General features: G+C 42.1%; 1 protein-coding gene across 4 annotated transcripts in view; it reads left to right on the forward strand.

Annotated features, from left to right (window-relative positions):
• The first annotated feature begins 405 nt into the window (after positions 1-405).
• The window catches only part of LOC134228095 (uncharacterized), a 94257-nt gene continuing 71089 nt past the window's right edge, over positions 406-23573 (forward strand). For 3 of the 4 annotated variants that reach the window (XM_062709874.1, XM_062709878.1, XM_062709879.1), the window contains exon 1: positions 407-1111. The gene's annotated coding sequence lies outside the window, so the exon portion shown is untranslated. Of the gene's footprint in view, positions 1112-23573 lie in introns of all 4 variants that reach the window. The other variant, XM_062709877.1, reaches the window with a different exon arrangement.

Raw genomic sequence — 23573 nt, forward strand, 5'->3', positions numbered from 1 at the left:
CGCTTTCTTCATATCTGAACAGGGTAGCAGCTGGAGTTGTCATTCACACTGAAATTTAAAAAAATGGAGGTCCGGTAATTATCAGCTATCCATGCAAATTATGCTGATTCTGCGAAGTTGTCAACGCTGCCGCCACCACGAAGCGCGTATGCCTACAAATCACCCGCATTTTCAAAGCGTGCAGCAGAACCATTTTCACGACACTTTATCGCACTAACACTCTCATGCGTCGCCATGCCATGATCAAAGCAAGGGATAGAGAAGTCGTACTAACAGTTGGGGGATTTGCATCCCAGTGGATGCCGGCGCCGTCAGCGCCGCTGCTAGTGGGAGGGTGGTGGGTGGTCATTTCCACTTTCAGCCAATTTTCTCGGTAGAGGTTTCCCAGCGACTGGCATCGATGTGCAGCCAGTTTTCCTCCAATCTTTGCCGCGTGCGGTTCGTTGTTCAGTTGGTCGGTGTTGTGCCTTCCCGTCGTAGTCGTCGTTTTCGGTTCGTTCTATTCTTCTCTCTTTCGCACACTCTGTCCCACTCGGGCAGTGCGTTTCACTCTTTCGGACGGGTTTTCCACCTTGGGGTGGGCCGCGGTGGGGTAGAACGGTCGGTGATGTCGTCACGGTGTGGAATCTTCTACTCCTACGCGTTCGTCTAGGCTGCTGCCGTTCGGGATCTATTTTTCCCTCAACATCGCAGTATCTCGGTTAGAATCTCAAAATAAATGCACCCAAGTTATCGAATTGTGATTTGAGACGAACCGGTTGTTCCGGGCTGTTGGCCAACTTTCAACGGGGAAATATTTTTGATTGTTCCGGTGGAATTTAGTGTGATAATCCAGTAACAGTAAGAAGAAAGAAGCAATTGTATGAAAAATATTGCCTCAGGCAGAAAAATAAAAAAGTTTGATGAAAAGCAAGTGTTAATGAGTGCATTGGAGGGTGAGTTTCTACACGAACGAGATGTGCGGAATCTGTCGAGATGAAGAAAATGTGGTGTTCGATTAATATTTAACGGCACAAACAGAACAAGAAAAAATCTGCTCTTACCGTCGAATGCTGCGCTGTGGGCCGAGTGGATGTATCCAGCGATAAAATCAAGAATATTCTGATATATAGTAAGTAGTTTTCTTATAGATGATACTTAGATAACAAGTTAAGCAGTAGAAACATAGGTACTAGAACGCTAGTGGCGCTGTAATCTTTTAAATTATTTTGTCAAATTATGTTTCAACAAGTTTCAATTGAATATGATATTATGATCATGTTGTAGTGCATGTTTGGTTTCTCCCCAACATCGGTTTGACACTTATAGTACTGGTACTGCCAGGCTGCCAGGTTGAAGTAGCCTAGATGTTAGTCACGCGAACAGGAACGACTTTAGCATTCTTAAACTTTTGAATCAATTTGTTAAACCTAGTACGCTGTTCATAAGGAAAGGTTTTAAGGTCACTTCTGACGGAATCCAAGTTCCAAAGTGCTCGCGTTTTCGGGGGCACATCACTCGATTCAGAGGCGGCGCACAACTGTCATTTTTGTTGATTTAGCTTTGCTGCGTCGCAGCATGCATGAAAAAATAAAAATGACAGTTGTGCGTTGCATCCGTATCGAGTGGTGTGCCCCCGAAAACGCTTTTAATCTTGGATTCCGTCAGGAGTGACCTTAAGGGTTTAAAATTTCATCAAATTATCAATTTTTTTTGTAGAAACTACACTCTACCTTGCAGAATAATGGTAAGGAATATTTTTCCGCAAGGAAAAATGACAGCTGCATTTATCTACTTTACATAGCAGGCGTTATTTGCGTACAAATTATGAAGTTTATGTTTTGGTACGAATATCCAAAACAGCCAAAATATTTAAAATTTCAACGATATAATGCAATGCAATATCAATGGGAATGCAATTTGACGAAACTATGAAAGAATTTGATTTCAGACATTTTTATGAACATTCGATGAAACATTATTCTGAAACACACAGCGACATTTTTCTGGATTTCCATAGGAAATATCTTAGATTATCTATTAAGAAATCTTTCTATAGGTTCGCATGATTTTTTTTCTGAATGGCCACAGAGAAACCTTTAAGAATTCCTGAAAAATTCTTCAAAATTTGTATTGGAAAATCGCTTGAATCGATTATTTGAAAAAGAACCGGTCAAGTTTATTAATTACTGAAAAAAGCGAATAATAAAAATACCAGCTTCAGGTATCAGAACGTCGGCTCTGGCGGTACGTTCCCCTGCAAATGGGAGATTTGTACCTCGCCTATTAAGCCTATATCATCATTTACCCGTAACAGGATAGGATTTTGGGATGGGGATGGATACCAAAAGGTAAAAGGAAGAAGGAAAAAGGTATGACAAAACGCTAAAGCGTAAAACATGAAGCCAGTGTGTGTGTGTGTGTTTTTTTTTAACCCGAAGGTCGAAAAATACATCTTTTTACAGAAGAAAATTCTTTATTAAAACCAAAAACAATTTTTGTGAAAAACTATGCGAGTGAAAATAATAATTACAATTCAATAAACTTTTTTACTTAAACTAAACTTAACCTAATTTATACTAAGAGTACAAGGAGTTAATCGTTGCAATAGGAGATTGCAACGATTTTTGTCTAAAATTGGAAATTATTTTGTTGGACATTTGTTGCAATGTCTCAATATTAGAAATTCTATGAAGTTCATTGGTACTAGCTATACCACAGCGGCAACTTCAGAATCATTTTCAGAATTTTATTTTGAACCCTCTGAAGTGCCTTCTTTCTGGTATTGCAGCAACTAGTCCATATTGGCACAGCATACAACATGGCTGGTCTAAAAATTTGTTTGTAAATCAAAAGTTTGTTCTTAAGACAAAGTTTTGATTTTCTGTTTATAAGTGGATATAGACACTTAATATATTTGTTACATTTGGCTTGAAGGCCTTCAATTTGATTTTTAAAAGTTGATTTTTGATCTAGCAGAAGTCCTAAATATTTAGCTTCGCTAGACCAATTAATTGGAACCCCATTCATAGTGACAATATGTCTGCTAGAAGGTTTCAAATAAGAAGCTCTCGGCTTATGTGGGAAAATTATAAGCTGAGTTTTGGAAGCATTCGGGGAAATTTTCCATTTTTGCAAGTAAGTGGAGAAAATATCCAAACTTTTTTGCAATCTACTACAAATGACACGAAGGCTTCGCCCTCTGCAAACAAAGATTTTTGACACCCTGGTGGTAAATCAGGTAAGTCAGAAGTAAAAATGTTATACAATATGGGCCCCAGTATGCTGCCTTGGGGAACACCAGCTCTAACAGGTAATCTATCAGATTTAGAATTCTGATAGTTTACCTGCAGTGAGCGATCTGATAAATAATTTTGGATCAGTTTAATAATGTACAGAGGAAAATTAAAATTCATCAATTTTACAATCAAACCTTCATGCCAAACTCTGTCAAATGCTTTCTCTATATCAAGAAGAGCAACTCCAGTCGAATATCCTTCAGATTTGTTGAGCCGAATTAAGTTCGTAACTCCTTATAACTGATGAGTGGTTGAATGCCCATGGCGAAAACCAAATTGCTCATCAGCAAAAATAGAATTGTCATTAATATGAACCATCATTCTATTTAAAATAATCTTTTCAAACAGTTTGCTTATTGAAGAAAGCAAACTGATTGGGCGATAACTAGAAGCCTCAGCTGGATTTTTGTCCGGCTTTAAAATTGGAACAACTTTGGCGTTTTTCCATTTATCTGGGAAGTATGCCAATTGAAAACATTTGTTAAATAAATTAACCAAAAAGGATAAAGAGCTCTCAGGAAGTTTTTTGATAAGTATGTAGAAAATACCATCATCACCCGGGGCTTTCATATTTTTAAATTTTCTAGTATTGGATCTCACTTCATCCAAATTAGTTCCCGACGAAGGATCAAAAACATTCTCTTGATTGAGAATGTCTTCGAAGCTACGTGTAACCTGGTCCTCAATTGGACTAGTGAGACCTAGACTAAAATTATGGGCACTCTCAAACTGCTGAGCAAGTTTTTGAGCCTTTTCGCCATTTGTTAATAAAATTTTATTTCCCTCCCGTTAAGACTAAATCAATTGTAGAAGGATTTCGACTGAAAAAAAAACAAGTTGGTCCATTGGGATATTGAATAATATAATAGCAGAACAATCTTCAAATAAAATTTTACCATTGGAATCGCTTTGAGCATTATTCCATGAACGGTGTTTGGCATTGAAGTCACCAATTACGAAGAATTTTGATTTGTTGCGAGTCAGAATTTGAAGATCAGCTTTCAACAAATTCTTTTGCTGCCCATTGCATTGAAAAGGCAAATAGAATGAAGGAAAATTGTCCAAAATTTGTTTCAACAGAAACTCCCAAGGTTTCAAAAACTTTGGTTTCGAATGAAGAAAATAATTTATGTTTGATACGTCTATTAATGACGATGGCGACCCCACCACAGGCACTGTCAGGACGATCATTTCTGTAGATAAAATAGTTTGGATCTCTTTTAATGGAGAGTCCTGGTTTTAAATACGTTTCAGTTATAATGGCAATATGCACATTATGAACTGAAAGGAAGTTAAATAATTCATCTTCCTTACCCTTTAGAGAGCGGGCATTCCAATTTAGAACTTTCACACAATTATTTGGATCCATTGAAACGGAGTCCGATAACAATTTTTTGTGTGTACTTTATACCAACCTGAACAGCTTCAGGAATGGTATTTGCTTTGAACATTGCATCAATCATGTGATGCAATTGTTCAATTAAAAAATCAAAATCGGAAGCAGTCATGCTACCTGAATCGGCAACATGTCCGTTATTTTCCGTTGGAACATGGGTATAAACCTCATTTTGAGAAGAGAAATTTTGTCTACCAGCAGCGATGTTTGCATACGTAGGTACATTGGAAAAATTGGAATTTACTGAAGTGCTTGCTACCCGTTGACGAGCGGCAAAATTTGTTTGTGAATTGTGGTGGGTATGAATTGCTCGACCGGTAACTGGTTTCGAAATTTGACCGTTTGAAAAATTTCTACCCGTCGAATCTGGGATACGATTGGAATTTCCCGTCATCAATTTTGCACGGGAATTCAAAACTTTTTTGCGTGAAGGGCATTCCCAGAAATTGGATTTATGATTGCCCCCACAATTTGCACACTTAAATTTATTGGAATCTTCTCTCACAGGACATGCGTCCTTGGCGTGAGAGGTTCCACCACAAATCATGCATTTAGCATCCATGTGACAATGTTTGGTTCCGTGACCCCACTTTTGGCACTTACGGCACTGAGTGGGGTTTTGGAAATTTCCCCCAGGCCTGCGGAAATGTTCCCATGCAACACGGACATGGGTCATAATACAGGCCTTTTCCAAACTTTTCATATTATTTAGCTCACTTTTGTTAAAATGAACTAAATAAAATTCTTGAGAAATGCCCCTTTGGGAAGTACCAGAGTGGGATTTCTTTTTCATCTTAATTACTTGGACTGGCGCAAATCCAAGTAATTGAGAAATTTCAATTTTAATCTCATCCAGTGATTTGTCATCACTGGGGAGACCTTTCAAGACGACTTTGAACAATCGCTCAGTTTTGTCGTCGTATGTGAAGAATTTATGGCGCTTCTCAGTTAAATACTGAAGAAGACGTTTGCGATCGTCATAGGATCCCGTCAAAACGCGGCAGTCACCCTTCCTAGCAATCTGAAATGAAACCTTGATCCCCTGAAGGTTACTCAAAATCTCATTCCTGAAGCCAGAAAACTCGGCAACAGATACCACAATTGGCGGAATCCTTTGCTTTTTCACATGAATCGAATCACCTGGGCTAGAGGTATATTCGATTTGCTCAATTTCATCATTAATCAAATCGAACTGATTGCTCAGTTCGATAGGAGATGAAATAATGTCAACGTTAGAGTTAGAAGGAATATCTGAAGTCTCCAGCTTCCTTCTATTTTTTCCGCGCTTGGGCAGGACGGTCTTGAAACCTTGTTTCTTTGAAGGAAGTGGAGAATTCAGAGACTCCCCCTTCCTCTTGTTTTTATTAATGCTCATTGCTGAGCGTGGAGACGTGACCTTCTAAGAGGTTTTTTCCCAGAACGGTGTCCCTGCAGGATTACCACCGCTTGCCGGAATTTTACTTCCGCAAACGGGTCCAACGTAAAACGAAGGCACGGGTCCTTGCAAAGATCGTAACGGGATCAGTGGGTACAAATAGCGCTACGAAGCACCGTTGAAATTAAAATAGCTTCGGGTAGTATTAAAAACTTCCTTCCGCAAAGAGAGAAAGAACCGCACAGCACGAAAGCACGATGCGGTCTGACAATTCAATAAACAATAGTTCGCATTGTCAGATAAACTTAATCTAAAGCAGAAACAAACTTCTAAAGCGTGTAAACCTAGAAAAGGGTAAGAATATAACATTTTTGTAAAAAGTCCGCAGTTAGACGGTTGGAGCAGAAAAAAAAACCGTGGTTCGAAAACAAACTATTGTTTGTGCCTCCTCTTACGAAGGTTTATCAGACTTTATCAGACTATCAGACTTCTGATGTAAAACTCTAGCGAATACTTTATCGAATGCGTAGTTCATCCGATAGTGATCATTTTCTAGCAGGCGTAGAGAATCATCATCAATGCAACAAAAGGTTAACCGATCACCCATAGAGGTAAACTTTGTTTTGACAACCCTCCAACGTTCAATGGGGATGCGAGGGTTCTGATAATTCAAACGCCTCAATACATCTCCATCCTTCAGAAGCTCTCTGTTATCCCAAGGAATGGAAATGCATATTTTGGTTTGATGAAGTGAGAAAGGTTCGATTCGGAACTTGAACTCACCAGCCTTTTCATTTATACTAATGAGCTTATCTTTCAGCCAATCACAGCTTTGTTGGTTATCTGGTGCGAACCAGACAGCACCGAATCTGAGACCACATCCTTGGAAGCTTGGTATAAATGAATTGGCTGGTGAGGAAAACAAGCAGATGTTCAAATCACGAATCAGAGCGTTTTTAAGCACATTATCAAATGCACCGTTAACGAGTTTAACTTGAACACGATGATTTTCACTTGTCAAAGCACGCTTGTTGTCAGAAGAGCCATCCACTGTAGCACTATGCCCTCTAGTCAGAGTATTGATGATCACACTATCACCTAAAACACTGTCCGTATCATGCAGGCATTGAAAAAAATCAGATCATGAGTAAAAATTAGCTAAAGTCATGCCAACTTGATGTTCTCCTGCGGTCTAATCGCTGATGCTTCCTAGATCGTTGAAATTTGGCGTTCGTTGATTCAATGTTTAAAGATCTTCATCGCTCACCAATGGGAGACAACTGAGCGAGGCAAATCACTTGGTAACCTAACAATGAGTGTTGTTACCACACGGTGTTAGAAAAATCTTTTCAGACTTTAGGAAAATTAAGTTAGCCTATGAGAATAGAACTCGGATACACTGCATGGGAGGCTTCGATACTTTCTCTCCTCCATTCCAGCAACTTGAAAGCAGATCGAATAAAGCAGAACACATGATGTGTTTTGGTTTTATTCTAGTAGAGCAAGCGTAATACAAATGCTTCAGTCGTAGCTTCCCTGGATACCATACCAAGTTTGGCTTGGCGAACCCTGTCGCTCGTTGTTTACGCAGCAACGATCGCTCATAATCGTTGTTTGGTATCCATCTGAGCAAGGCTGTTCACTCACTGGCATTGAATGCTATGATTGAATTAGATCAATGCTCGCCCGCTTCAATCACGCTTTCACTGCCTGATCATGAGTGACGGCGGCGATGGGAATCGGCACTGAATCACCAGAATCACCCGATAATAATTGCTGATTAGTTAAGCCTTCATCGGATAACAAAGCTGGAACAACCTTACCAAGGGAAGAGTTGGAGGGACCAGCATCTTCCATGTCGCATCGAGCGTTTGGAGTATTGTTGGCAGCCATCTCTAATTTTTGGTGAAAAGAATAATCCGCTATTAGGTTCTGCAGCGTCTGTATCTAACCTCAAACTGATGACAGATTAGTAGTACTTCCCGTTGGACTCGGGGGCAGCCAACCAATCACGAACTCGAACCTTGTCGGAGTCTTCGTCGGAGTCAGTGGAAAGAACTACTGAACTGTCAAAAAGTTCATTTGACGAGGACCGAATTCATTCGTGACGTCATGCTGCAGAACCTAATACGATCTGTTGTCGACAGTGTCCAAAATTGGAAAGAATGAGTTTACCACTCAAAATTTCATTCCAGGTATGAAAGTATTACCACTACTAGCACTAAGGAATTGCCATAAAATTCATTTTCAAGTAATACTAGGGGAACGGTTCACCACTTCATCCCATAGCTCCTATTTCCATCCCATCAAAAACAAAGCAATGGAAAGGAATTTGGTTTGTTTATTATTTTTGTGATTGTTTTCAGCAGTGAGCACGCATGTTGACAAAAAGAAGCGACGAATTTGGTGCCGTATTTCTTTGTTCAGCGATGAGATGGATATATGTACAGTGAGATTGAGATCGGAACATTTCCCCTATAAAAAGTTAGGAGAATACAGTAGCATACATTAACAATAGAGGTACTCACAGAGTAATGTGACCCACTACACTATCACATACTCAAATAGTACTGCATATGTGTAGGGAGGCATCACGCATTTGTGCCTCTATTATCTGCATTGCTGCTCTACATTTCTACAAGACAGTTGCAGTAAAAAAAAAATAACAATAAGTTAAGACAAACTTTGAAACATATTGAGCCACAAACTGGTTGACCCGTATAATATTATACACGCCATCATAACAGCATGACACCAGCGAATACTCTATACACTTATGGTATAAGTACTTAACACAAAAATACAGAGAAATAAAACTATTATAAAGTCACTCAAATCCTAACACACATAAGACGTTAACAACTAAGTTCACATGATATGCACCAATACATACAGTCATCACTGAACAATGCACATATACATGCTGATTGTGCTATGACATAATAATTCCACCATAGTAAATCACTGGCGTGAAAAAAAAAACAATGTGCTGAATTCACTTAGTGAATAATGAAATAATCATTAAATCTCAATCTAGACCATTATGCACGTAGCTAAATGCAAAACAAATTTACTATATTGTAAATTATCACGACAACTTAACGCAGAAAATGCGATTAATTCTTAAGAACAACCGCAACGTCCACTACCCATCTCTCCTCACACACTCACATAACACTTATCGTTTTTACACTCGTCAACTAAGATTTTAAAAAATTACCTTTCAAGTCTCAACTGTGACTAAAAAGGTAATTTAAAGAAATCTTAGTTGACGAGTGTAAAAACGATAAGTGTTATGTCTTGTCTCGCGTCGCGTTTTATTAGTGTCGTGTTGTTTTTACGTTAGCATAAACCATAAAAACCAAAAGTAAATTTTCACAAGCACCCGTCTCCGGAATACTCCGAGTGCTGGCAAGTCCTTCCCGAACATTGTCCATGTTTCATGTCCTTAGAGAACTACCGGTCTTATAAGCGTTTTGTATATGATACATTTGGGCGATGGTGTCTTTCACAGAAAATGCGCCTTCGTGTTTCACGAATAACATTATTATCAGCCGCTAGCAAGGATCCAAGCTAGACGAATTCCTCGGCCACCTCGAAGGTATCCTCGTCTATCGTAACCCTGATTCCCAGGCGGGCTCTGTCGCGCTCGGTTACACTCACAAGCATGTATTTTGTCTTCGATGCATTCACCACCAGTCCAACTTTAGTTGCTTGTGTGTACGTACAGTTCTGCCACCTTTGCGAATGTTCGGTCGACAATGTCTATGTCATCCGCGAAACAAATAAATTGACAGGATCTGTTAAAAATCGTTCCCCGGCTGTTACACCGGCTCTCCGTATGACACCTTCTAGCGCAATGTTGAACAACAGGCACGAAAGTCCATCACCTTGTCTTAGTCCCCGGCGCGATTTGAACGAACTGGTCTGTTCGCCCGAAATCTTCACACAGTTTTGCAAACCTTACACCGTTGATTCCCAGGGAAGCTGTATTGCCGTCCATAATATCCATAGCTCTACGCGGTATATACTGTCGTATGCCGCCTTGAAACCAATGAACAGATGGTGCATTGGGACCTAGTATTCACGGCATTTGCCGTACAGCAAAGATCTGGTCCGTTATCGAGCGGCCGTCAACGAAGCCATCAATCCGAACTTCCCATGAACTCATTCACTATTGGTGACAGACGACGGAAGATGATCTGGGATATTACTTTGTACGCGACATTAAAGATGGTGATCGCTCGAAAGCTCTCACATTCCAGCTTGTCACCTTTCTGGTAGATCGGGCATATGACCCTTTCCTTCCACTCCTTCCACTCCTCCGCTTCCTCGAGGTGGTGTTTCTACTCCTGAAAAATACGGGTCTGCTGTCTCCGCTTTCGTCTATAGCGTTCCACGTTTTGCCGGGTCCCTTGCTACAACCCGCCTGTTTTTTATTTATATGGAGCAAAAATAACCGACATCGTCCTCCGAACAATGTGACCCCTATTCCAATAAAAGGACAAACCCTTGAAACGAACTCTTTACTTATACTAGCATCTACTGAAAATCACCGGGCAAACCGTTTTTGTGGTCATGGTCATCGTTGTTGGCGTATCCTACTGAATTGCGCAGTTGGTTGATGGAGAAGAATAAATCGGACACTGTAATCTGCTGATAAAGTTCCAATTGTTTCCTTCAACAGTTACGTACCTGACGTAAAACTAAATTTTCAAAATGATGGTTCTCAGCAGTCTTACATCGGAATTTGGTTCTGTTTTCTGCAATCGATCACAAAATGTCTATAGTTCCAGGGACATTGATCATCGTTTAGAAAATGGACATTGTTCCCGAGATATTGATGTGAGGACTGGGATAACCTCCCGGTCTGGAAAAATGGCCACTGCCTGATCAAGTCGGAAGCACGTCTTTCGACGTGGCAAACTTCATGATTTTGCAAAACAAGTTCATAGAAATGTGTTCTGAGGGTATTTGGCTCATCTGGTCATATTCTGGAATGCTGATTCCCAGGTCGAAATGGCTACTTTTGATCATTACTGAAACCTGGCTTGCGACGTATCAAACTTGATTTTACAATCCTAGCTCGGCGGAATGTGTTCTGGTCACATTCCAGGAAGTGCTGGAATGCTAGTTCCCTAAGGGAAGTGGCCACTTTTTGATCAATATTGAAACCTGGATTGCAACGTATCAAACTTTATGATTTTGCACAACAATTCAATAGGAATTTGTTCTGGGGGTATTTGGTCCATCTGGCCACATTCCGTGGCGCCCTGGAATGTTGATTCCCTGGGGGAAGTGGCCACTTTTCGATCAATTCCAAAACCTGTCTTCCGACATATCAAACTTCACGACTTTGCAAAACAATTCTATAGGAATGTGTTTCGAAAGTATTCTGTCCATCTGGTCATATTCCGGAATGCTCTGGAATGCTGATTCCCGGGGGGAAGCGACCACTTAGAAAATTTTGTGCAAAATTCTAAAAAAACAATGAAAAACGCTCAAACCAAATACGATTGAAGGACATCACGATAACGCATTGACTAAATCAAACCATTGCTAGAAATCATTTCAGAAATTTTTCTCATATTGAGTGATGTTAACAACAAGACATATGACCAGCAAAGGCATAAGAAACCCTTGGCAGCCCATGGGTACAGTACTCTATATCGCCTTAGAATATTATCCATCACCAGCTCATGCCCCCCTATAGTCCGAGACTCTAGTTAGGGGGTTTGGGTTTGGATCTAATCCTCAGTTTGAACAAGGTTTCACGCAGACGCATCAAAGCGATTGCAGCGGAGCGGACACAGCATCACGGAGGCGCTTATAACATTTTCAAAGGAAATCCGTCGCATTGGTGGTGGTGCTCGACGTGTTGCTGCATTCAACCTCAACGAACCAGCATTTCATATGAAGAAAGGGTTGACCATAAAAATAGCACTGTTGCGATCCCGCACCGCCAGTGCCGATGCTGAAAATTTATTACAAATTGTAGTGTCAGTTAGTTGAAAAAATAGGAAAAAAAATTGGTTCTTCTCAGGACCAACATTTTATGAAAAGAAAGAGTTAATTGCGAAAATGGACTGTTTCGGTGGCATCGGGTTTGGCGTGGTAGCTTGGTTGCTGTTAGTGATTCCATCCATTAAAATTTACTGCATCATCTCCCTCCGACGCGCTATCAAATTCGCTATTTACGATTGAGTTTTGCACTTTGAAGAAAGTTTATTTCAAATAGTCGGATCAACCTTCTTTTGTATAAAATGGTGGCTTTTGTATAAAATCAATGAAGACGCCAGCTCAGTGAAAACTATCTACAGCAACCACCCATCGGTGAACGTCGCTCAGACAGACAGATGCTGAAAAATAATGTTTTGTAATATGAAGAAACTTCGTCTTGAGTCAAATTTCTGTTGTGATTCCTCGCAACAATACGCATCTTAGATAAACAACATCTCATAACCAAATTCAGAATCTTGCGAGAAAATTTCATAGGATTCTTAGAATTTGTCATCCTCCGAACGGTCCGTTGTCTGGGGAATACCGATCGAAATGGCTCGCGCGCGCCGAAAAGCAGCTTTCTTATATCTAATGAAGTAATTCCATTAGCCCCGCCCCTTCATCATCGTTATGAGTGCACATTATATTTACACCCATATCAGATCACAAAGGGCGGGGCTAACGGGCTTAATTTATTAAATACAAGAAAGCTGCTGTTCGGCGCGCGCGAGTCGTTTTGATCGGGATTCCACAGAGAGCGGATCGAAATTCGATGCAGCGGATCAGACACAGCAGCACGAAGGCGTGGGTTGCAGTATGGCAATGCTGAAAAATAATTTCAACCTTTGGAGGCTTGGCGAAAAATCAAGTGGCGGTCGGACAGTTGCAACGCAAGGTGTCAACAAGCGATTGGATGCAGTTAGTTATTGGAAAGGCGTATTGGGAAAAAAAAATGGTTCCTTCAGGACCAACATTTTATGAAAAGAAAGAGTTAATTGCGAAAATGGACTGTTTCGGAGGCATCGGATTTGGCGTGGTAGCTTGGTTGCTGCTAGTGAATCCATCCATTAAAATTTACTGCAGCATCTCCCTCCGACGCGCTATCAAATTCGCTATTTACGATTGAGTTTTGCACTTTGAAGAAAGTTTATTTCGGATAGTCGGTTCAACCTTCTTTTGTATACATTGTATAAAATCAATGAAGACACCACCTCAGTGAAAACTATCTACAGCAACCACCCATCGGTGAACGTCGCTCGGACAGACAGATGCCAAGAGATAATGTTTTGCAACATGAAGAAACTTCGTCTTGAGTCAAATTTCTGTTGTTATTCCTCGCAACAATACGCATCTTAGATAACCAACATATCATAACCAAATTCAGAATCTTGCGAGAAAATTTCATATGATTCTTAGAATTTGTCATTCTTCTAGCGGTCCGTTGTCTGCTGCGGAATCCCGATCAAAATGGCTCGCGCGCGCCGAAAAGCAGCTTTCTTATATCTAATGAAGAAACTCCATATGCCCCGCCCCTTCATTAATCGTTATGAGTGCACATTATATTTATACTCATATCAGATCACAAAAAAGCGGGGCTAACGGGCTTAATTTGTAGAATACAAGAAAGCTGCTTTACGGCGCGCTCGAGCCATCAACAAGTGACGGTCGGACAATTTCAACGCAAGGTGCTGACAAGCGTTTGGATGCAGTTAGTTATTGGAAAGACGCATTGGGAGAAGAAAATTGGTTCTTCTCAGGACCAGCATTTTATGGAAAGAAAGAGTTAATTGCGAAAATGGATTGTTTCGGCGGCATCGGGCTTAGCGTGGTAGCTTGGTTGCTGTTAATGATTCCATCCGTTCAAATTAATTACATCATCTCCCTCCGCCGCGCTATCAAATTTGCTAGTTACGATTGAGTTTTGCACTATGAAGAAAGTGCATATCGGATTGTCGGATCAACCTTCTTTTGTATAAAAACCTCAAAAATGGCCGAAATAAAGAAGAAATAAGCAGAATCAGAAGTGGCGTGAAACCAAACAAAAATATATTTTTTTGCAACGTTTGGTTTTCGCCCGCGATGTAAGCGTACGTGGCAAAGAAAGGATTGTAATGTCCCCGACTGAAATCCAGTCGAGTGGCTTCAGCGGCCGATGAGTCATGTTAATTCCACGGTTAGAGAATCAAAATCCATCCAACTGGGAACAACTATTCGACTTCTTGATTCAGTTGGCCTTCAAGCAGTTTGTTCAATGTTAATAAACCGACACAATTTATTATGGCAAATACCATCAATTTCGAATAGCTACGTAGTCCTACGCCACCTTTGGGTACAACCCGATTGTGCTGCACCTTTGAGTTTTTTCCTATGTGTTTTTTAAATGTTGGAATTCACCAGACTTTGGAATGGGAAAATGAATATTCCCTTTTTTAATGGGAGCTGAAAGGCGGTGAAATCTCTGATGCAGTTTTCAGGATTTGTAAGCAACATTGGATTCCATGATCCAAAAGAAACCGACGTGTACTCCCGACAGGGTGTTCGGCTTTCGGATATCTCTTTGAAACGGAATTTTACCTATCATGTTTCAACTAGCTGCGTTGTAAACTGTCTGTTTTGGCAGAAAATAGAATAATATTTCTACTAGACTTTTAGGGGGAAACAGTGTATTTATGAACTTAAAAGCACAAAAATAACTTTAACATGGTCAAAACGTAGACGGAATGAATCGCAATGTTCACAAGACTTGTAGAGCACACCAGAAGCTTTCGTATAGAGATGGTTGCAATGGTTTTCGGTGTTTATATCTCTTGTTAGATTTTTTTTTTTCAAAATTGAAAATAGCCCAAAAACACTAAATCGACTTGATCCACCTCGAAATTTTATCCGAATTAGCTGAAAATTTGACAGGAGGCTTATTTTACATTAGAATTGTGATTCTGGGCTGACCGGTTGAATTTTCGATACTTTTTAAAAACATGAAGAGGTCTAATATCTATGGCAAACAATTACCTCAACCTCCATCAATGAGGTTTACGGTCTACGAACCATAATCAATATAAAACTGATAAAGTTTTTCCTCCAAAAATGTATGAAGAAAATCTTTTTTCAGGTCTCACTCGTCTCTTGAATTTCGAGTAAGGGTCTGTTCACAAATTACGTAGCGCAAAAATCTTTTGTCCCCCTCCCTCCCCCTCGTCACAAAAAGTAACATTTTTGGCACCCCCACCCCCTCCCCCATGTAACGCGTAACTGTGAAAATTTTGAAGGCAGACTGTGACGTCGAGAAATACAATATTCGCTTGGTATTTTTACGCATATCAGTCCCGCTATGTCAGCATGCTTGATTTCGATAATGACTAATATACGATAACGATAAACAGCAATTACTTCAACCAGTGATTAAAAAAAAGACATTCAAATAATTTTTTTCTCGCGTTATGCGTAACATTTGGTAGTACCCACTCCCTCTCCCACCTTTTAGTGTAACAAAGTATAACACAAGTTGGACCTCCCCCATCCCCCAGAAGCGTAATTTGTGAACAGACCCTAAGGAGAAATGTTTATTAAATGTTCTGTTCTGTTATTTTTTTTCAACATCTATAGGTTCTAACAAAATTTATCATCTTAAAATGTTGACTCTGTGGGGGTGGTTTAAACTACTACCCCATTGGATCTTGTCTTAAAATTCGGTCTGACATAACTTGGTAAATCAAAAAATTCATGTTGAAGGCTACAGTGATTTTTCCTCGAAAAAAAGAGGCATTCTCGGAAGATGTACGGTTGCAAAGAAAGAAAATCACCTTAGGCATTATTTTCGGCACAAAGTTTCACCAACATCCGAGTAGCTGCCCCACACAAAAGTATGTGTGTTCGATGGTATTTTCAAGGAGGGGAAGGAAAACATCTTTCGCTAACTGCATCATTCATCATACCGTCAAGTGTTTCGTTGTGGTTTGTGTAATAGAACAAACTGTACCGGGACGGTCTTCTGTGATCTCACCGATAATGCATCTTAATACCTACCAACCGACATACACGCCGGTAAGTGGCAAAGATAGCAAATATTTTCTTCTACAACTTCATCTTGGTTGTGTTTGTTGCCTCTCTGTCAGTCGGAGCCAGCAGTTAAAGAATTTTCTTTATTTACGATTTAGCATAGATGATTACGTTAGGGTTGACTCTTGTCATCTCGCGACATGGTATTATGGAAAATTGTGATCCCCTGACATTTCCATTTGGCTCGAACAATTAATCACAACACTGCAGTCATTTAATGATGCACTAATATTGTTTGTAAATTGCTTCTTATATACGTAGTAGATAATAAAGTAGATTTGAAAAATTGCGCTTCTCACTGCCATTATACGTTTAATTCAAATTCACTACAAGACATGTGAGTATCACTTGTTTCGGTAACCAGTGTGAAGCCTCCTGAATACATGAAGGGCCTTTCTTCGCGCTTGTACCACTCAGCGTGTTTCGTCCGACCACCAGCGAAGTGCCTTCCGGATACTTGTTTGTGGGATTAAAGCCCCGGATCCCAAGAATGATAAGAACGAGGAGGTGGATGTAGAGCCAAAATCTGCAATTTTCCCATTACAAAGTTTAAACATACATGGATCAAGTGGGACATATTTGAACAGCATTTTCGATAGAGCTATTTTAACTGTTTTTAGATTGTTGTCTAAATTGTTAAAAAGTATTGTACAGATAATTACCAAATGCGAAATTTACATTCTGAAAATTATCTCCCACATAAAAAAGAGCAATGGTTATTACTTTGCGATATTTTTCCGTTTGCAGTGCAAATAACCTATTTATAGGTCAACTACAATAGGTCAACACGTTTTGTCTTGTGTTTTGTTATTTTCAAACTTCGCATCAGATTCACAGATATTCTGATTTGCTTAACACATAAATTGGCTATTTGATTCTATTACAAATTTAGAACACTGCGCATACGCTGAATAAAAATGCTTTTTTTGAAGTACTGGTTAATGTAATAATTTGTGATCTGAACAGCGAAATATTCATTCGAAAAGAGAAACCAAGCTAATGGACAACAAGACAACAGTCAATTGAACAGTAAAACGGCTGTTGTCTTGTTTTCATATCTGCTAACATAATCCCTTTGTTGTTACAAAAACTAAAGTCCGACAAGTAACCAACCTCTATCCATGATATGAAAATACTACGAATCAGAAATAATATGAACATTATATCTACATTCTTCAAATTAGTTTCGTTCGACAATATAAAGCAGAATAGGTCCCGTTTGAATTGGTAAGTGGGTCCTACAGGTAAATTTATTTCTGTCACTAACAATATTTTTTTTAATTGAATAAATGGCTACCAATACGTCTACACTTCAACAACGGAAGCATGTAATGATGTATCCGTGATTGATGTTCTGAAATACCCTGTTTTCCAAGTATGCGTTAACAGTTTTGCTGAACTAGCGTTTTTTAGGTCCCACTTGCCCCGGGATACCTTATTCGGGCTGATGACCATTGGGCTTAATGACAATCGGCGTAATGACCTGATACCATCTATAATGTCTGCAATGAGCTAATTTGAAATGCAAGAAGTTCTGGTATCGACATGCTGGTTCGTTTTGGGTTTGGTAACAAGCATAGTTGAGCTGCCGGACCAATTGTGTTATCTACAGAACAATTTGGATAACCTAGGACATCTGCTATAGACTTATTTGAACAGTGGATAACTCGCAATGCTAGTGATTGTTACAGACATGCTGGGTTGCTTTCTGTTTGGTAACAGAATCAGTTGACAGACTTACTCCAGAATATTTGAAACCTAGAACATCTGCTGTAGACATATTTGAAAAGTAGTGCACCTTTCATTTCGTAGTTGCTACTCCGCGAATGATCACTTACTTACTTATGGGTCCTGTACACCTTCGTTGGTGCAAAGGGCCGACTTGAAAGATCTCCATCCTGAGCGTTACCCGGCTATCGCTTTAACCTGTTGCCAGGTTAGATTTCGGTCGATTTCTTTTATTTCTTTATTGAGGCTTCTCCGCCATGAGCCTCTGGGTCTGCCTCTGCTGCGATGTCCCGCTGAGTTCCAGTCTAATGCTTGTTTACAGATTTCGTTTCCGCCCCTACGTAGAGTGTGGCCGACCCAGCCCCACTTCCGATCCCGAATTTCTGTTGCTATCGGCCTCTGGTGACCGAATTATATACCGCAGGCATCTGTTAATGAACACCTGCAGCCGAGTGTTCTCCACTGATACACACCATGTTTCGCTAGCGCATAACAGCACAGATTTCACGTTAGAGTTGAAAATTCGTATTTTGGTGCGTTCACTTATCTGCCTGCTTAGTCAGATATTTCTTAAACTCGCAAAGGTAGCCCTTGCTTTTTTTATCCGTGCGCCTATGTCGATCTTGGTACCGCCGTCTGATGCCATTTGGCTACCAAGATATTGGAAGCTTTCAACATTCTCCACTGGTTGCCCGGCTACTGTGAAACTGGAAGGAGTCACCGTGTTTACATCCAACGATTTGGTTTTGTTGACGTTGATGACTAAACCTGCCGAAGAGGAGCGCTCGGCAAGGTCGTTGAGCTTACTCTGCATATCAGAGCGCCGTTGCGCGAGGAGTGCAACATCATCCGCCAATTCGAAGTCGTTTAGGTGCTCCATGGTTATAGGCTGCCATAACAGCCCGCGGTTTGGTTCACGGTCAATCGCATCTACCAGAATCTCGTCGATTACGATGAGGAACAGTAACGGTGATAGAATACATCCTTGCCTCACACCAGCTACGACCCGGATAGGGTCGGACAAGACCCCATTGTGCAGCACTCTACACGAGAAGGCCTCGTACTGTGCCTCGATGAGGCCGATGATTTTCTCAGGAACTCCCTTGCGTCTCAGGGCGCCCCACATTTTCTCGTGATTGAGACGGTCGAAAGCTTTTTCGTAGTCAATGAATACCAAGTAAATGGACTCTTGGAATTCGTTGACCTGCTCCAGAATGATGCGGAGCGTGACAATATGGTCCACACAGGATCTTCCGGCACGGAATCCGGCTTGCTGCCGCCGGAGAGTCGCATCGATCTTCTCCTGAATCCGGGCTAGGATAATTTTGCACAGAACTTTGAGAACGGTACACAGCAACATAATGCCTCGCCAGTTATCGCATACAGTCAGGTCACCCTTTTGGGCACCTTCACTAAGATACCTTGCATCCAGTCGACCGGGAAAGTTGCGGTGTCCCAGATATTACGAAATAAACGATGCAGTAGTTGAGCGGATGTCATGGGGTCAGCTTTGAGCATCTCGGCTGATATGCGGTCGACCCCTGGGGCTTTATTCGATTTCATGCTTTGGATGGCTGTTTGAATCTCTAGCAGTGATGGAGCTTCGGTATTGACGCGTGTTATACGTCGGCTCCTAGGCAGATCATGTCGAGGTGGTGATGGCCTGGCTGGCACTTGAAAAAGTTGTTCGAAGTGCTCGAACCAGCGTTTCAGCTGGTCAGTTGGGTCGGTCAATAACTGATCATTCGCGTCTTTCACAGGCATCGTTGCATTCATCTTCGCCCCGCTTAAGCGTCGTGAGATATCGTAGAGGAGGCGAATGTCCCCGGTTGCGGCGGCTCTCTCTCCTTCGTCGGACAGAGAGCATGCCCACGCTCGCTTGTCCCGTCGACATTAGCGTTTTACTTCCTTCTCAAGAGCCGCGTATCGTTGACGGGCTAAGACTTTGGCTCCTCTGGTTTTCGATTGCTCTATCGCGGCTTTGGCTTCTCTTCGCTCCTCTATCTTCCTCCAGGTCTCATCGGTGATCCATTGTTTTCTCTGGGTGCGTAGTTCACCCAGATTGTTCTCGCTGGTGGCCATGAAGGCATTCTTGATGGCGGACCATTGGTCTTCCACGCTGCCACCTTCCGGAATATCTGCAGCACGCGTCTCCAGTTCTTCAACGAAGGACCGTTTCACCGTGGCATCTTCCAGTCGGCGTGTGTTGAATCGTCGTCCAACTCTTTCCTCCTGCCGACGAATCCGCGCAATGCGCAGACGTATTTCGCCGATGAGGAGGTGATGATCAGACGCGATATCGGCACTACGTTTATTCCGTACATCAAGAAGGCTCCGTTTCCATTTTCGGCTGATGCAGATGTGGTCGATTTGATTTTCTGTAAAGCTGTCACGGGAGACCCACGTGACCTTGTGAACCGGTCGATGAGGGAAGAGCGATCCCCCGATCACCATGTCGTTATTACCACAAAATTCTGCGAACAGCTCTCCGTTTTCGCTCATTTCTCCGAGACCGTGGCGTCCCGAGACCATGGATCCGATCTTCGCATTGAAGTTGCCCAAACAGATCTTGATATCACCCTTCGGATTTCTATCTACGACGGCATTGAGTTGACTGTAGAAGTTCTCTTTGTCTTGCAGATCGGCAGCATCGGTTGGCGCATAACATTGGATTATAGTAACGTTTCGGACCGGTGTTCTAAATCTGGCAACGATTATTCTTTCACTTAAAGGTTCCCACTTCATAAGCGCAAAGTGTGCCTGAGCGCTTAGTAGGAAGCCAACTCCGCGATGCCGGGGAGCGTGTTCACCTCGTAAACCAGAGTATAGCAGAACTTGTCCCGACGGCGTTCTGTGTTCTCCAAAGTTTTGCCAACGGACTTCACTTCAGTCCCAGGATCTCAAGCTTCATGCGGCGTGCCTCATTGGCAAGTTGTGCCAATTTACCCTGCTGGGCTAGGGTTAAAACGTTCCATGTTCCTATTCGTGTCCGTTGTATCGCGCTAAGAGTCGTCGCCGTAAAATCAGTTCGCATTCTTTCATTATCGGATTCTCTAACAAATTGATGTTTCGGGAACAGTAGGTTGTTGGCCCAAGGTTCCCTATCCACCGGGATGGGGCTGCCATCTTAGGTATAGCTTCCGGGGAATAGCTTTTCATACTCAGCCGCTGGATGCCAGAACAGACGCTGTTGGAGCCGCACCTCCTTGGTGAACAGACGCTCGATCAGTCGGGTCAAATTTGTTTAAAGTCCCACCCAACACCAGGACTAGGCTAGTGCGCTTTGAGCGGTAAACGGTCGCTTTGATAGGGCCTGCTTGGGGACACATGCAGCTTTTTATAGGAGTTCAACAGAACCCACTGTCGAACCCCACCACATCCTAGGCAGACCCCACAGGACGCACCCTCTCACTCTAGCTGATGTCAGAAGGACAACAGTGCCCAGGCTGCACTACCAGCTAAGTACGCAACCCTTAGCTGGCGGTCAATTGTCATCGGAAGACCCGTGGAAGCGTGAGTATTGGAACTTGTGAGGACCAGAGCTATGTTAGGCGCCCCTTCCCGGATGTCAACTCACCATTTTGCAGCCCACACGAATGATCAGAACAATCGTAATTGCACGTAATTGCACGCGAATGATCAGATCAGCAATTACGATTGCACAGGGAACCAATGGATGAAGCATGGTAGTTGCTTTCCAACCTAAATTTGCACAGTCACTCGTTCCCAGTAAGCCGAGTACACCTCTGCACATGCTACGGATTCATGTGGAATTTAATTGGATTTTGGGGGTAATGTTCTATGGCAGAGGTTCGTCTTGGGTAATGAGTAGCCAATGTGATAGGAATGAATTGATTATTTGTAAGAAACGAGTTTTTCCGTTCATTTCCAATTCTAATAGAATGTTAGAAAAGTTTGTAGAAGGTATCCTAGAATATGGAAACAGAGGGGAAGCGGGAGGATATGGGTCCAAAGTTATCAAATTTAGCGTTACTACCGTATGGCCTTCAAGATGTTTTGGAGGCCTCAAAATAGCTCTTAGTACAATACTGGCACAAATTCCATATAATTGAATTATATTGAATAATTTTTATCATAAGGGCTTATTTCAGGATTTTATGCCGTCGACTAGCACCAACTGCAAGGGAGTTCGTGGGGCAGTACCAGGCGGGTTTTATGGGCGAACGCTCTACCACGGACCAGGTGTTCGCCATTCGCCAAGTACTGCAGAAATGCCGCGAATACAACGTGCCCACACATCATCTATTTATCGACTTCAAAGCCGCATATGATACAATCGATCGGGACCAGCTATGGCAGCTAATGCACGAACACGGTTTTTCGGATAAACTGACACGGTTGATCAAAGCGACGATGGATCGGGTGATGTGCGTAGTTCGAGTTTCAGGGGCATTCTCGAGTCCCTTCGAAACCCGCAGAGGGTTACGGCAAGGTGATGGTCTTTCGTGTTTGCTATTCAACATCGCTTTGGAAGGGGTAATACGAAGAGCAGGGATTAACACGAGTGGTACAATTTTCAATAAGTCCGTCCAGCTATTTGGTTTCGCCGACGACATAGATATTATGGCACGTAACTCTGAGAAGATGGAGGAAGCCTACATCAGACTGAAGAGGGAAGCCAAGCGGATCGGACTAGTCATCAACACGTCGAAGACGAAGTACATGATAGGAAGAGGTTCAAGAGAAGACAATGTGAGCCACCCACCGCGAGTTTGCATCGGTGGTGACGAAATCGAGGTGGTAGAAGAATTTGTGTACTTGGGCTCACTGGTGACTGCCGAAAATGACACCAGCAGAGAAATTCGGAGACGCATAGTGGCTGGAAATCGTACGTACTTTGGACTCCGCAAGACGCTCCGATCGAATAGAGTTCGCCGCCGTACCAAACTGACAATCTACAAAACGCTAATTAGACCGGTAGTCCTCTACGGACACGAGACCTGGACGATGCTCGTGGAGGACCAACGCGCACTTGGAGTTTTCGAAAGGAAAGTGCTGCGTACCATCTATGGTGGGGTGCAGATGGCGGACGGTACGTGGAGGAGGCGAATGAACCACGAATTGCATCAGCTGTTGGGAGAACCATCCATCGTTCACACCGCGAAAATCGGACGACTTCGATGGGCCGGGCACGTAGCCAGAATGTCGGACAGTAACCCGGTGAAAATGGTTCTCGACAACGATCCGACGGGCACAAGAAGGCGAGGTGCGCAGCGGGCAAGGTGGATCGATCAGGTGGAAGATGACTTGCGGACCCTCCGTAGACTGCGTGGTTGGCGACGTGTAGCCATGGACCGAGCCGAATGGAGAAGACTATTATATACCGCACAGGCCACTTCGGCCTTAGTCTGATTAAATAATAATAATTATTTCAGGATCATAAATTCGTCAAATATGATCAGTTTCATAGATTACTGCCTAAAAGTACGCTTCCGTCATATGATGCTGATATTCTGGAGTTCAAGCATTAGCTTTTAGTAGGTCAACTTTAATTATGAATCGGAGAAAGTCGATCTTTGATTTTCGGTCACCTGTTTCCCCATAGTGGAGCGGCGGGCAGGAACATGAAAGTTAACTTGTTCCAAAAGCTCTTGGCAGTCCACGTGGTTGTTTATAATGTCAAATGCAAATACCCGCGTCGTTGTCGAATGGTTTCGAGTCGAATCCGTTGGCATCGTTCTTCGTAGTGCGGTAACCTCAAAGCATTATTCGACAGCAA

The sequence above is a fragment of the Armigeres subalbatus genome, chromosome 3, assembly GCF_024139115.2.
Source record: "Armigeres subalbatus isolate Guangzhou_Male chromosome 3, GZ_Asu_2, whole genome shotgun sequence".
Lineage (NCBI taxonomy): Eukaryota > Metazoa > Arthropoda > Insecta > Diptera > Culicidae > Armigeres > Armigeres subalbatus.